This window comes from Haemaphysalis longicornis, unplaced genomic scaffold (genome assembly GCF_048455015.1).
Source record: "Haemaphysalis longicornis isolate Haplotype H1 unplaced genomic scaffold, Haemaphysalis longicornis Haplotype H1 scaffold_8, whole genome shotgun sequence".
NCBI classification, from domain to species: domain Eukaryota; kingdom Metazoa; phylum Arthropoda; class Arachnida; order Ixodida; family Ixodidae; genus Haemaphysalis; species Haemaphysalis longicornis.
The window spans coordinates 150600704-150614483 of NW_027526445.1; positions in this window are offsets into that span (position 1 = coordinate 150600704).

The window sequence follows — 13780 nt, forward strand, 5'->3', positions numbered from 1 at the left end:
TGCCGCGCGCCACACCCACGGCGGTGGCGACTCGCTGAGATATAATGCCAGAAAAGGGCGCGCCATCGTGCGTTCGCGGAGGATGCGATTACATTCTGTGACGCAGCAGCTATGCGCCATCACCGAGAACACTGCAGTTCCTGCTGCACTCAAATTTCGCGGTAGGGAGAAGCGTTATCTACAGCCATTTTTTTCCCGCGTGTCAAACAAACAGTGCGGGTGAGCGACTCTTATTAACCGCGCGTTCCAAGTGCGACGAAATAGCGTCCCGACTACGGCGCTCCTTATTGTACCGTTCCCCAAGTAGCTCTTGATCCAGACGAGACCGTGGCAGCGCATGGATCCGTGATGTTCGCTGTAGGGCTGGTTGGCAGCCGCGTGGGACAGGGTGTCGCACGGTTGGTGGGTGGAAGGGTAACCAGTGTCTCGGCAGAGCCCTCCACACCCGGCGTCCTGGCTAGACGGATGAAGAACACTAACGTCGGTACAGCTTTGAGGACCTGCGGGGCAGAAAGGTGGTGCAAGGTAATGAAATCACGAACGAAGACGAGCGAATGGACGTACGCAGATATTGTCATGACTAAAATTTATTCGATTACAGGAAAAGGCGAAGTTGTTTGAAAAAACTTGCTTCAAGAGGATGCATGCAGGTTTGTTTTGCTGTTGGAGTTAGTAAACTAAAGTTACAACACATGGATGAGGGCTAACGATCGTGCCGTTCGCTGTTTCTTCTCGTTTGGAAGCAATTTCAATATTCACCCCCCGCGCTCTGCGAAGCTCTGTTCAAAAGGCGATGTGACGTACTAAGGGGTTTAATAGAGAAGACAACGCAAATAAAACGAGAAAATGTACAAATAATTACAGTAATATAATAATTCTCGTGTTAATCGAGCAGATTTAGGGGAAATCCCCAAGGTGGAGTAAGTTTCTGTGAAGGAAAGTTTGACATCCACCTAAATGCAGCCATACGGCTACAAAGGAAAGCTATACGGCTTTCTCGGAAACTTCGCAGTTGAAGAAGGACCAGGACGAATTTTTCTTCAACTGCGAAGTTTCCGAGAAAGCTTTATAGCTTTCCTTTGTAGCCGTATGGCTGCATTTAGGTGGATGTCAAACTTTCCTTCACAAATAATTCTCGTAAACTAACGAAAACGGGAGAGAGAGAGAGCATAAAAATTTCCCTGATTTTTGTTATCCAAACAAAAGAACCAATATTTGAAATACCAGAAAAATAAAACAAAAACGATCGACAAAGTTTCATAAACATTCACCGGCCTGACAGCTACTTCCTTTCTTTTGTTATTTTTTCGCATTTTCTGGAACTTTGTTAACATAATAACCGTCGTATTTAACTCAGAAACAGCGGTTTTGTAAAGCACGTTTACGCTGCATACCTCAAAGGTGCGCACTGATCGGGCTGCACATACGTAATTTCATGGTTTTTCGCACAGTTAGACGCAGTTTAAAAGTAGATGTGATGGCATTATCTAAATATACGGACTACCGAGCACTTTACGGAGCTTTGATGTGCACGAAAACGCGTTTGTAATGGCGGAGTTGTCCTACACGAGTGACTTCCCTCCCTACATGAGCTGGAAATTCATTCCGTTTAGCCCTGAAATTCAAAACACGCTATTCTCGGCGCATTCCCACTCTCGCAGGAACCATTCCACCGACAGCGACTCTGAAGGGAACTCACCGAAGCGGAGACGAGGAGGGCTTTGTAGATTATGATGAAAGTGCTTAAGAACGTGACAAGCACATTAAAGTTAAAGTCGCCGTTGGCACCCAAGTAAAGGGCCATCCATTCCATGGCTGCAAATGCGCGAACTGGCTGCGACTCGTCAAATCAATGCTGGTTTCTTCCTCCTTCTTCTTCTTCGAGCTCGCCCTCATCCCAGTGATCTTCGTAGTTTTTGTCCTCGTCTTGAGGTCCCCTACAAGGTTTATCTCTGCACTTGCTGTTGTTAGATATTCAATGTAACACTTGAGCAGTTCATTAGCAGTGCGTACCTATTCCTTCGCGTCTTTGGCAAGGGGCCGGTCTTTGGCCACGCCGTAAGGGTGACCTACTCTGACACATCGTCCGCGCGCATTTAAGGTAGTGGTCGCCGCTTTACAGATTATTTTAAAATTTATTGTGGACCGTCGGCTGACAAAAAAAAAATCAGTCCCCCTCTTTACAATGTGGTTTTAAATTAAAAAATTATGGAACCATGAGCGTAACTTCTTCATGGCAAAGCATCAGTGTACAGTCGCTATATTTGCGGTTAGCGAAATAGCTTCATTGCGGTACCCTGGTTTGTCTATGAAAGTTTAATGTTAATGGCGGCATCTTCTAAATGTTAATGGCGACATCTTCTACGAAGACGACGGTTAGCATTGAAGTTGAAGGCGTAACAGCAAACTCTTTGGGCCGTGCATACGACTGATTGCGGGCGTTGATAATATACGATCAAAGAAAAAAACGGGGATATTCAGAAAATCGTGTGGTTATCTTAGCTATGTGACTATCGGGGTTCGGGAACGGAACGATTAGGGGTGACGCCCAAAAGACAAGTGGCGCTTCCAGACCCGGTTGTAGCATGGATAACATTTACTTAGTACACGCGAACATCTGCCTTTTGGTTCCCATTCAGCTGCGCGGAGGGGCCTGCCCAAAAGACAATTGCTGTTGTTTGATGCAAACGGTAGGTCCTGGTTAAGGCAATCTTAAACTCCTCCCCTACAGGGGCTGAGCCCGGGATTGCTGCTTTTTCTGATGGAGGCGAAAACCGAAAACGCCTGCGTTTCGAGAGTTACGTGCCCGGTAAAGCGCCCCAGGTCTTGGAAATGACCCGGGAGCCCTCCACTCCGGCGCACCTCGTAGCCTAGTTGCAGCTTCGGTGCGTTAAACTTCCAAAACACACAGTGTATTTCAACAAACTTACATTTTTTTCAGCGGGACCCTTCAAGGAGTGGCTGTGACGACAGCCTCATCTGGGATCATGTCAGGCTCTCTCTTCAACAGGTTTCTCCGTTGCGCAGGATCCGGTTGAAAGCATACAAAAATTTCAGAACTAAAAATTGGCCCCAGGGCTTTTATATTTTGATGTAGGCAAAATGTCGTCCTAGCGATTCGTTTGTGTTTAGAGTTGAAGCCGTGTTAGGGGATTGGTGCAAGGTTAGTCTTTGTAAGCTCGATATTCTGCATTGTGTTGCCCAATGAAGCATGTATATCTACAGAGGGAATGTTAGTATATAAAATGGCTCGAACTGGTGTGGGTGTCGAAAGTACCTCGAAACAACTTATATGACAATTAGCCGCCAAGCCAACGTACCATAATGCCAAGTTTTATTTTCTGGTCATAATTAGTTATGGTGCAGTTGTACACGCTTCACTGTTACGGTCTGCTGTTAATACATGACCACATACGGAGGGAGTATTATTACAGAAACCGGCTCTAAATGTTGTATCACCGAACTACTCGGAAACAAATTATATGGCAACTGCCCGCTAAGACGACTCTAACATTACAGACCACAGCTTCGCTGGCCATCATTCTTCTCGCAGTGAAAGGTTACTAAAGTGTTCTCTGTAAACTGCGTAAAGTTTCCTCTGTGGTACAATTCTTCGATGTCGCGACATTCGCATTAATTACTTTAGGGAAATTAAAAAGCAGAAATAGGGGCACGAGATGGTGCGGTGTATCTTTCTGTGGGGTTACGACTGGCGCTGCTAAATAGCCTCCGTCAGGTAACTATTTTGTACTGCGCAAAACCAGTAAATGTATGAGCTTCAAGGAATTGCGACACAACGTCTTGAAGAAGTGCCTTGTGTTCACATAAATTGTTTTGTCAGGATAAAGTTCCTGCGTTGCGTGGCACAATGACCTTGCGGGCTGAGCAGTATGTGTTGAGTACACATAAGTAAAAACCAAATGTGGTTTGTATTTTGTCAATTGATTGATCCTCAAGATCTCTCCCAGGCACAGTGTCCGCTTGTGTAGGTCGTATGCATTATAACGAACCGCAGTGTAGACATCATACGGGCGCAGTGTTGTTCTCATCCGATTCTGCGCCTGTGGTCGATATTGCTTTTGGGATCAGTCTGCACAGAATATTTGAACTGCGACCGGCTAATCTTTGTTATAAAGTCGCGACGACGAAGACAAGAGACTGCAGCAGACGTCTGCACAGTACACTGCCGTGTGTAACAACTGGGGTACTCTATTTAATGGTCCCGGACCAGACCTAGCACCTTTGCTAGGTGACTTCTATTTATCATTTCTCACAGGTCAGAACTGCTCCAGAGGATAGCCATTTTTCGCGCATAAATTTATATTGCGAGTGCATTATCTGACTGCCTTCGAACTTTGCAGAACGGCTCTTGGACCACAAATAAAAAATCCGCAGAAATTCTGGGAATTGTCTAGAATTGCGTAGCATTCCTATTCCGCTTGTAAAGAGTGTGAGTTTTACAGAATGTGTCTTTACAGCCCCATTTGGTTATGACTTGCCCCAGATGTTGGGTTACTACATTGTTTTCAAGTTTCAGTTTGTTTCTTTTTGCGAATAATGTAAATTTATACCATTAAAACGATTGAGTGCTTTTACGTCCCAAATTGCGTATTTTTCCGCAGATGCAAGGCTTAACGCAGGGTTTCTCCGTTTTTGCTATTTCTATTCGTATTTTGAACGTTTGATTCGTATTTTGAGCTTTTCTGTTTAATTTTTGGTGTATGAAGGAAATGTTGTTGCGGTTGCCCGTTCAGAAATACGGCCTCTGCTACAAAGGTCAAAAACAAATACATGCGGGATCCTACAGAATTCGAACCCGGGACTGCACTATTGCAGCCCAGTTCTCTACCAGCTCGAGTGACTGACACACAAGTCGGAGAGCCTCTTCTACAGGCACGCCACAGCCGGTTGAAGGTCGATAAATGATCCGGATATACAGCTTCAGCTACAGGGAAGGCCCATACCTGAAACAGGGAGTATACGCATTCTGGGTCTACGCATACAGGAAACGGTAACTAATTCGGTGACAATACAGGCCCTAAAACATACGGCTACTGAAAGTGGAATGGCTAAGAGTATGAACCGCCAACAGACGCCATGGTGCTCAAAGATGGCAACATCTTACGTCTTGTACATGCTTTCATTATAAGCAGCATTTTCTACGTCACTCGCAAGTCAATCTCACTGGAACATAGAACGAAAAAGCGGAGCGGATTATACCCAAAGCTACCACGTTGACACTGGGCATCCCAGTATCGGCCACTACCGAGCGACTGATGGAGTTTGCATCCCCAACGCACTAGACGAACTTGTCAAAGCACAGAGCACAGTCCAGTACAACAGATTAGCCGGAAGCTTTATAATAAGAGCCACCTTATACTTTCTCAACATCTCCCATGGAAACCAGCACGGCACAAAATATTGCTTGCCAACCATGCCCGCGAATCTCAGTGCGTGAATCCCTCTATCAAAAAATATGCATCCGGAGCACCACCACGAAAGACGGCTGGCCCGAGCCACGGTTTCTCACAAGCAGTACCACTGTAACTCAGGAGCCAGCTACGTTAATGCGGTGGCAGGAGCTGTGAAAGTAAATCAGGAGGGTAATACGGTCGAATCGTGCACTTTCGTAGAGGAAGAGGTGGCCATCGAAATTTTAGAAGAGGTGGCTCTTGCTCTGGCAGTTTCGGCCACGTCGGTCCCGACAATTATGGTTGGCTCGAAAACCGCACAACGCCATTAGGCACGAGGAAGGATATTCAAAACAGCAGCCAAGATCATCCAAAGCAAACCAATCCTACCCTCCTGACATATACGTTTGATATGGTCACCAGCGATCATGTCTTCCGGGAAACGTGATAGCACATGAAGTAGCCCGAGCAGTCAGTTAACAGGCCCACTTCGGAGGAATTTTGGAATTTTGAAATTTTTCCAAGGAATTTTGGACGATCAAAAAATAAGAAAAATAGAAAAAATAAGACGTGGTGAACCGTGTAGCGCCTTGCATTTCCCCAAAAATGCGTATTTGGCGGAAGTCCCGCCTGTAATAGTTTAATAGCGTAATTGGAGATAATTTGTCGAGCAGACTTTTGATAAACCAAAAACAAGAAAAATATAACAAATGGCTAAAAGGGGAGAGCTGTGTATCGTCCGGCATTGTGTATCATCGTTATGAATGAAGATACTTGGTTACGCAGAAGTTTGAAAAAGAACAAGAAAAAAAACAACAGGAAAAATACAGAAAAGTGGCGAACCCTGCAACGCCAATAATTTCCTCAAAAATGCAGATTTGGCGGAAGTTCCACCTGTAGTCATTATACTAGCGTAAATGGAGATAATTAGTCGGAGAGAATTTTGATAAATTAATAAGAAACATAAAACAAAGTGAGGAAAGTGGTCAACCTTGTAACCCGCTGTACTTCCATGAACATGCACATTTCGCCTGTAATCGTTATAATAGCGTAAATGGAGAGAATTGAGCGAACAAAATTTTGAGAAACCAAAGAATGAGAAAAAAAAGCAATGAAGTAACGAGAATTTGCGAACAGTGTACCGCCCTGCATCCCACAAAAATGCAGATTTCGTTGAACTACCACAGGTAATCGTTATAATAGAGTAAATGAAGGTAATTGGTCAAAGAGAATTTTAAAAAACAAAAAAAATATCAAGGAAGCTGACACTAACGCGTGAGACTTGAATGTAGCGAAGCTGTGACAGCAACCTTCACGACCATCTCGACGGTTTAATTCCACCATGGCACCCGATTTGCTGCTTGGCTACCGCAACGACGTTAGTTCACCATTGTTGCTATAAGTGCGAGCTTCTTTCATTTTTTTGGAAGTGATATCTTTTGGACATCACGGTGGAAGGACGTACGCTATGACGTGTCTTTCTCGTCCTAGCAAGTGTTGCCACATTTACGGCGAACGATGGAGTTTCTCTTTGGCCAATCTTGGCCAATTTCCCTCAGGGGGTATGCTTGGTTTCACAAACATGCGCCGGGGGAGAGCTGGGCGGCCGCCGCGAGCCACGCAAGCACTCGAGATTGCTCGTGATATTCTTGATTTTTTTTTGTTAACTACCGGGTGGTTGCCGCAATCTTGGCCGACTTTCCTATGTGAGTTCGCTTGGTTTGACAAATGTGTGGAGAGGAGCCTGGGCGGTAGTTCCGAACGACGAACAGACAAGCGCTAGGCATTTTATTAAAGACGATAGTCTTTCTTGGGCTACTTAAACCCAGAAATTTTGGTCTGTCTGTATGTCTGTCTGTCTTTTTTTTTCTTTATTGCCCATCTCGGACAGCAACACCAGGTACCAGGTACAATGACAAAGAAAAAAATCACAGTAATGCCGCCATACCCCCCAGGGCCGGTGTTGTCATTTAAAATTCCCTAAGCGTAGTCAGGGATTCAATTTTAGACAACCACTCAGGTGGAGAGTTCTTCGCTCTCTGAACTTCAACAAACTGTGACACACTTTCCCTAAAATACTGTCTCGTTGGTCGCACGTCGACATCGCAATGCAGCCAAGCCATGCGATAACGCCAAATGCTGTGCAGACCTGACAACATGACACTGTCAAATGGTACACCGTCCTCTGCACAAAAAACGAATACCGTGTGGGCTAAGTGGAAAAAGTCTGTCTGTCTGTCTGTCCGTCTGTCTGTCTGTGACTCGATTTAGCCACCCGGCCAAAGAAAAACAATGCCTGCGCAATAGTCTTGTATAGTCACAGCTAAATGTGCACGTCTAAGTCCGGTGTAATGTTCATACTTGTCAATATTGTTGAAGAACAACAAGACATTACGCATATATAAGACAACAAATTAATACAGAAGTGATATTTGCAGCGTTCCTTTATAAACTATAGTACATGTTTGATTTTGGCGAGATTAAATACTTCATCAACTGAAGAAAAAAATATCACTCCGCCGTCGCCTGCTGTCGCCCGCGCCATATAGCTTCTGGCGGCATTTGAAGAAATCAAGTGGCAAGAATTACGAAAGGTTCCACTAGATAGGTTCCACGTTCTGCTTGGAACGCACGTTGAGTAGGGAAACTCGGTTCTATAAACGTTGAAGTAGGGCGCCTCGATTCACACGCGTCTTCGCTGTACGGCAGCGTTGGCATCGAGACACCCGGTTTGGAGCAGTGGAACGCGGGAAATTTAAAATGATTTAAGCAAACCTTTGGCGTCTTTACCTTGGGAGGAGCACGACGCACAGGAACAACATGAGAGGTGAGCGGGAAAGCGAAGGGAGGCATTTACTTGGCAAAAGTCGATAAAGATTATCGTCTTTTGACGACATTTGCAACTAAAGGAGCAGATACGCGGCCAATTTTTTTATATTATTAACTACCCGCATTCACCGCGACGCCCGCGCTCGCGTGCTAACGCTCACGGGCGCGCGCTGGGCAATTTCTTGGTATTTGTAACCGCGGACACGAAAAATGATGGTTTGATAAACAGCTCCGCTCTTAAAAAAATAGGCAAAGGTGGTGAACCGCCACGCCCTGCATTTCCACAAAAATGCAGATTTGGCTGAAGTTCCGCCTTTAATCGCTATATTGGCACAAGTGGAGATTATTGGTTTAACGGAATTTTCAGAAACCCCAAAATAAAAAAAAAAATGAATAGCGAGAATGATGAACGTTGTTACGGCCTCCATTATTGTTTTGCGACTCCCTTTGCTATGCCTTCTTAGAGCAGACTGCGGCGTGCGGAGACAAAACAGCCGAGCGGATCCCAAAGAAGGGCTCCTCCCTCTCTCACGTGGACAGTGAAGTCGGGTGACGTCATCCATCAAGACCTCCTCTTTGTCTCCTCTTCCCTCGCTTTACATGCCACCTCCGACGTGATCTCGACAGGGGAGGCGCTCCGTGGATGAATACTTGAATAGCCACTCGGCGTAATTGTCGTGAGCCGGGAGCGTGATGATCCCGTCCGACGTCTCCGCCCCTCCGGTTTGCCAGAGGAGCCGCACGCTCTCGGGCTGTGTGTGAGAAGCGATTGCCGCTGCTTCTGTAGAGGTTGTTGAAGTGTGGCGGCACTGCTGTGGCAGGAAACTGGCGGCGACTTGCTAAATATCCTCACTTCTTACAGCATTTCTCTGCAATGTCGCCTCACGGCTGCCACGCCAGTTTCTTCTGTGAAAAAGTGTTAGCGAAAGTGGGAGCTGCGCCTGCAAGTGTGCCTTGTTGCGTGTAGTACCGAGGTTTTTTTGAGTTCTCAGAGTGTGCACTCGCAAAACTTAGTGAGGCATTTTTACGTTCGTTAAAAAAACACATTTTAATCAACTGAAATCGTGCTGCAATGTAAAACAGCCGCAATGGAATAGCTAGTGTTCATGCGTTGCTGCTCAGTGCCTCTCATCAAACACTGCGCGCAAACTTGCTGCCTGTTCCATCCAGAGGGCCGTCCCAGCGAACGGCGCGAGACGATAATAATAATAATAATAATAAGCTTTATTTCATGAAAAGGAACGCACATTACAAAATCCGGTCAACCCAAGCCATGAAGGCTTGTCGGGCTGTACCCGGCAGTCCGCGACAAGTAATAAAGGTAAAAAATATGGTTACCAAGTTTTACGCAAACAGGCTAAAAAACAAGGCAGGCTACAGAACAAAAGTAGACCAAAGCAAGCCATATAACAAACACAAAAAATACAAAGTTGTGTAATAGCAAGGATGTACATAAATGGAAACCTACGCATGAAAAAAAAAAAGAGCTGGTCTAAAACTACAACAAGGAAGAATGATTGGTTCTGAGATACAGTTTGAGTGCACGTTTTGATGAGAGAGAGTATAGCTCAGTAGGTAAAGAACTAAATATGTTAGGAACATAATACTGTCTTGTATAACGACCAAAGCGGGTATAACACTTCGGGGTAATAAATTTATCATGGTGTCTCCACTGAAGCAAAGCTATCGGGAGCTGTCGTCTGACTCCATCGACGTCGGATATCTCGTCCGGGCCGGTCGAAAGCGTGCCCCCCGTGTCCCGCTGAGCGTGACACTGCTGACCCCGACGATGCGGCTGCAGCGGGGCGCCTTCCTCGCCCCTCGCTCACCGGATGACGAGGCCTTTCTGGAGAGCTGCCGCTGGAAGTTCCGACATTCGAGTACTTCCGAGGGACGCGCTTAGTGTTGGGCGCGATAAGCAAGCAAATACCCGAGACTAAATTTATATCCAGTTGGACGTAATTTCATTCTACTCAAGTGACCGCAAAGGTTAAGTTCAAAACCAAGAAACAAATTTCAAAACAATCTTCTCTGAAAAAGGGAGACAGGGCGGTCCCTATCACATTTGCATTAAAAAGCAACGAATTTCAAGAAGAGGAAAAGGAAGCAAGCGAAGGAAAAGGAAAGGATTGTCTGAAGCTAGCAACCAACAAACCAAAGCGGTTGGAGAAGTGGCTTAACGTGTTCTCCTGTAAGATGATATCGTTTATGTTCGGGTAATTGGACTTTTGATGCAGACCAATGAGTGTTTATGGGTAGATTTTCACTACATGTTTGGGCTAAATTTCATTGGACCGAACGAAGGAGAATTCTATACTAATGAGTGCACTCCGTCCTTGTGTCTCTCGATCCGTCCATACAGCCCAGCAAACTTCCATTGCATTTGTCACGGGAGGACCGAGACAAGAGGGGAATAGTGAGAGACAGGGGCGGAAGAGACAGGGGCGAAGTCACGTGGCAATGGCGACCCAGTACTCTTTTGCACGACATTTGCAGCAAAGCGAGCGATGCCACCAGTTTTAGTCCTTTCGATGCAATCTGCATACATACACTTTGGGTTCTCGCTGTTTTGTAGCTGAGAAATGCTTTTGCAGTGACCGCTGAAAACATCTTTAACGAATGGGGCCGACTCCATAAAGGTGGCTCCCAAAAATAGACACAAAAAACCTGCCCGGCTTTGCCAAGATGCGTTTGTCATGTAAGAAAGTATGGATTGGAGAGACGTCGTCCGTGCTCAGCGGTAGAGCCTGTGCACCAAAGCTGGCCAGGCATGTCTGCACTGCTTGCACGCAGCCAGTTGAAGACGAAAGCTCAAAGACGGAAAGCGTTGACGGAAGGCAACCACTCAACGCGTTGTTATGCACACGAGCGCCCAACGTCCCCCCAGCGTTCTCCGTGGATCCTGTCGCCGTAGAACGTGAAGGATCTCACGCCCAAGAGGAGGACCGTGCACGTGCGCATGCGCGAAAACAAGCAGTGCCAGCTGCCGACACGCGCCATGACAGCTTGATACCATTTTCGTGCAGCCGTATACAGGCTTCTCAAATCTTTCCTGCTCCCTCCCTGGTCTTCAAAATGTGGTTGCTCTACATTGGGGATGTAGGTGAAGCTGTACGGAGGCTGGCATTTCAAGCCAGTCTGTATGTATTGTGCGAGGTTTGCGTTTGAAAACGTGACGACAATGGTTGTGTGGCTCTGATCGTTGAAGCAAGGTCGTCATTCTTCTTTTGTGATATAACAGACGAAGCAGTCAGGACCGCTGAAAAAGAAGACGCTGGGCGCAACCTGCAACCTGCCACTGCATTGATGAGCGGTGGCGGTAAAGCAGAATTTATAATAGCCTTATGATTTGCCGCCACTCGTCAAGGACAGCGCCCATGGATGCTTGGATATTCTGGCTACGGCGAGTAGCCGTAACTTGAAACCGTAGGCCATGCGCAGTGGCTACAGTGCGTGGTCGTGCCTCCTCCTTTCCACCGCTTCCCCATCCTCACTACACTCGCAGCTTGTATTTCCCCTGAGCCGTGGCTGTACTGTGGCCACATCGACTGTGGAGCACACATGCGTATTCCTTAGCTATCTTTTCACGTCACAGGGCAGGTCGTAGCTGCAGCGATTGCTTCGAGCTACGGAAGGTTAATTAAAGTGCAGGCCTTCGGTATCTCGTCGTAACCGGCATAGAAATCTACAATTTAAGGAGATTTGAGTCAATAGAATAAAATACTTTTGGCAAGAGTCTCGGGCCTACACAAATAAACGTATTAATGATATCTTCCGCGTCGATTGGAAAACAAAATATTAGCAAAGAAATGGTTCCCTTCATTTCGTGGAAAAAATTTAACCTCAGCTGAGCGCAAATATTTGTTGGTTTATTATTTTTATTTTTTTCCCGCCAGTTACACAGCACTGTTGTGCGCCATTCTTTTCAAATACACCATTATTTTCCTTCTGACCTCTTCCTTGGACATGTATTAACCTAAACTCTCAGTGACCTTGAGTAAAGATTACGATTACTGGTTGTCTGCCTACTTTATCACCTGAAGTGCATGTGAGACACATCTGCACACTGTGGGCTTTAAGAACAGCACATTGCGCCCGATGTGCTTCTTGCTTACAAATTGTCCCTCGAAAAGGTTTGATATTTCGCTGATCAGGAAAGATTTTCACCAGTTGCGCAAAGCCATGACACGTTGGAACAGAGCCCAAATGAAGGCACACAGTACCCGACTTCCATATAAAACAAACGCCACCGACAAAGAGGCCCCTGCAAACGCGGCATGATTGAGACGTCGTCTTCGGTGCTGTCGACTCGATTAATCCCTGAGTCACGCGAGAGTCCTTCCCGGCTGTCCATTTGTAGAGAGGATGGGGCCCCGCGCAAGAAACAGCGGGCAGGTACTAAGGCAGGAGGAAATGCAAAGATTAAACAAAAAATACGAGACAGCCCGAATGCTTTTCCAGCTGGTCCCCGCCCAGGAGAGCAAGCGCATCCGTGGCCACTTTCCCGCGTAGTCGTGCAACCGAGCTTACAACCTCGCACTCACGCTGGGATGGAGCGTGAGGGCCCCCACACGTACAGTAGCGCGTGAATACCATCGACGACAAGTTGATGCCGCCTTCGTGACCGGCGTCCAAGGGTGGCTAGGGTCACTTTCTATGATCCGCAGTTCTGGTAGGTAGGGGAAATTCTTGACGTTGGAGTGGGGGTTTCTAGCCGGAGAGGGTTGGGGGAAAGGAGCGGAATGGGTTGTATAGTTCGGGTGCGGGGGGGGGGAGAGGAGGTTTGACATAAGAAGTATCGCTATGTCAAACTTTACGAGAGTGTGCCTTTACCGATACTACGAGCAGTGGCGTGAACTTTGCCTGAGATGTTTTATGACATGCCTTCCAAGCAGGGTGTCGGAACGAAATGTTTTTCGTTCCGGTTTCTGTTTCGTTCCATAAATAAAAGTTCCGTTTCGTTTCAGCTCCGGAACGAAAAAAATAATGGTTCGTAACGGTTCATAACGGTTCGTGTTTGCGCGAAAAAAATTGATATTTATGAAATTGTTAAGAAGTATTGAGAATTGTGAAATTACGTTAAAGAATATGAAGTGATGCTTAATAATTTTTTTAAATATAATTTTTGAAAAACTCGTATAGTTGGGATCTTACTGTTGAAAGTTTAAAACGGTCTGTCTCACGGAGCACTGAAAACCCCAGTTTTTAATCTTAAAAGATATTGTGTGCGAGTGTGTAGCAATGGATTACCATCAGTACCTTCAGCAACCCCCCCCCCCCCCTCCTTCCACCGTATATATTCGAACGCAGGGATAACAGCACGAAAATTGGTGAATAATTTATTATTGCGCACTTCCGCATTGCAAGCGTATTTTTCTAAAATACTATAATACATAGGAGTGCCCTGCCCGACATTGTTGCTCCCGCGCTGCTTATGAAATATTTTCCGCTGCGCTCTGGCACCACTTCCTTACAAGGGCAACATGACTTGTAGCGGTTTGCATTGAGTGTGCGGCTGTAACTTCTGCTTTTTGCGCTGC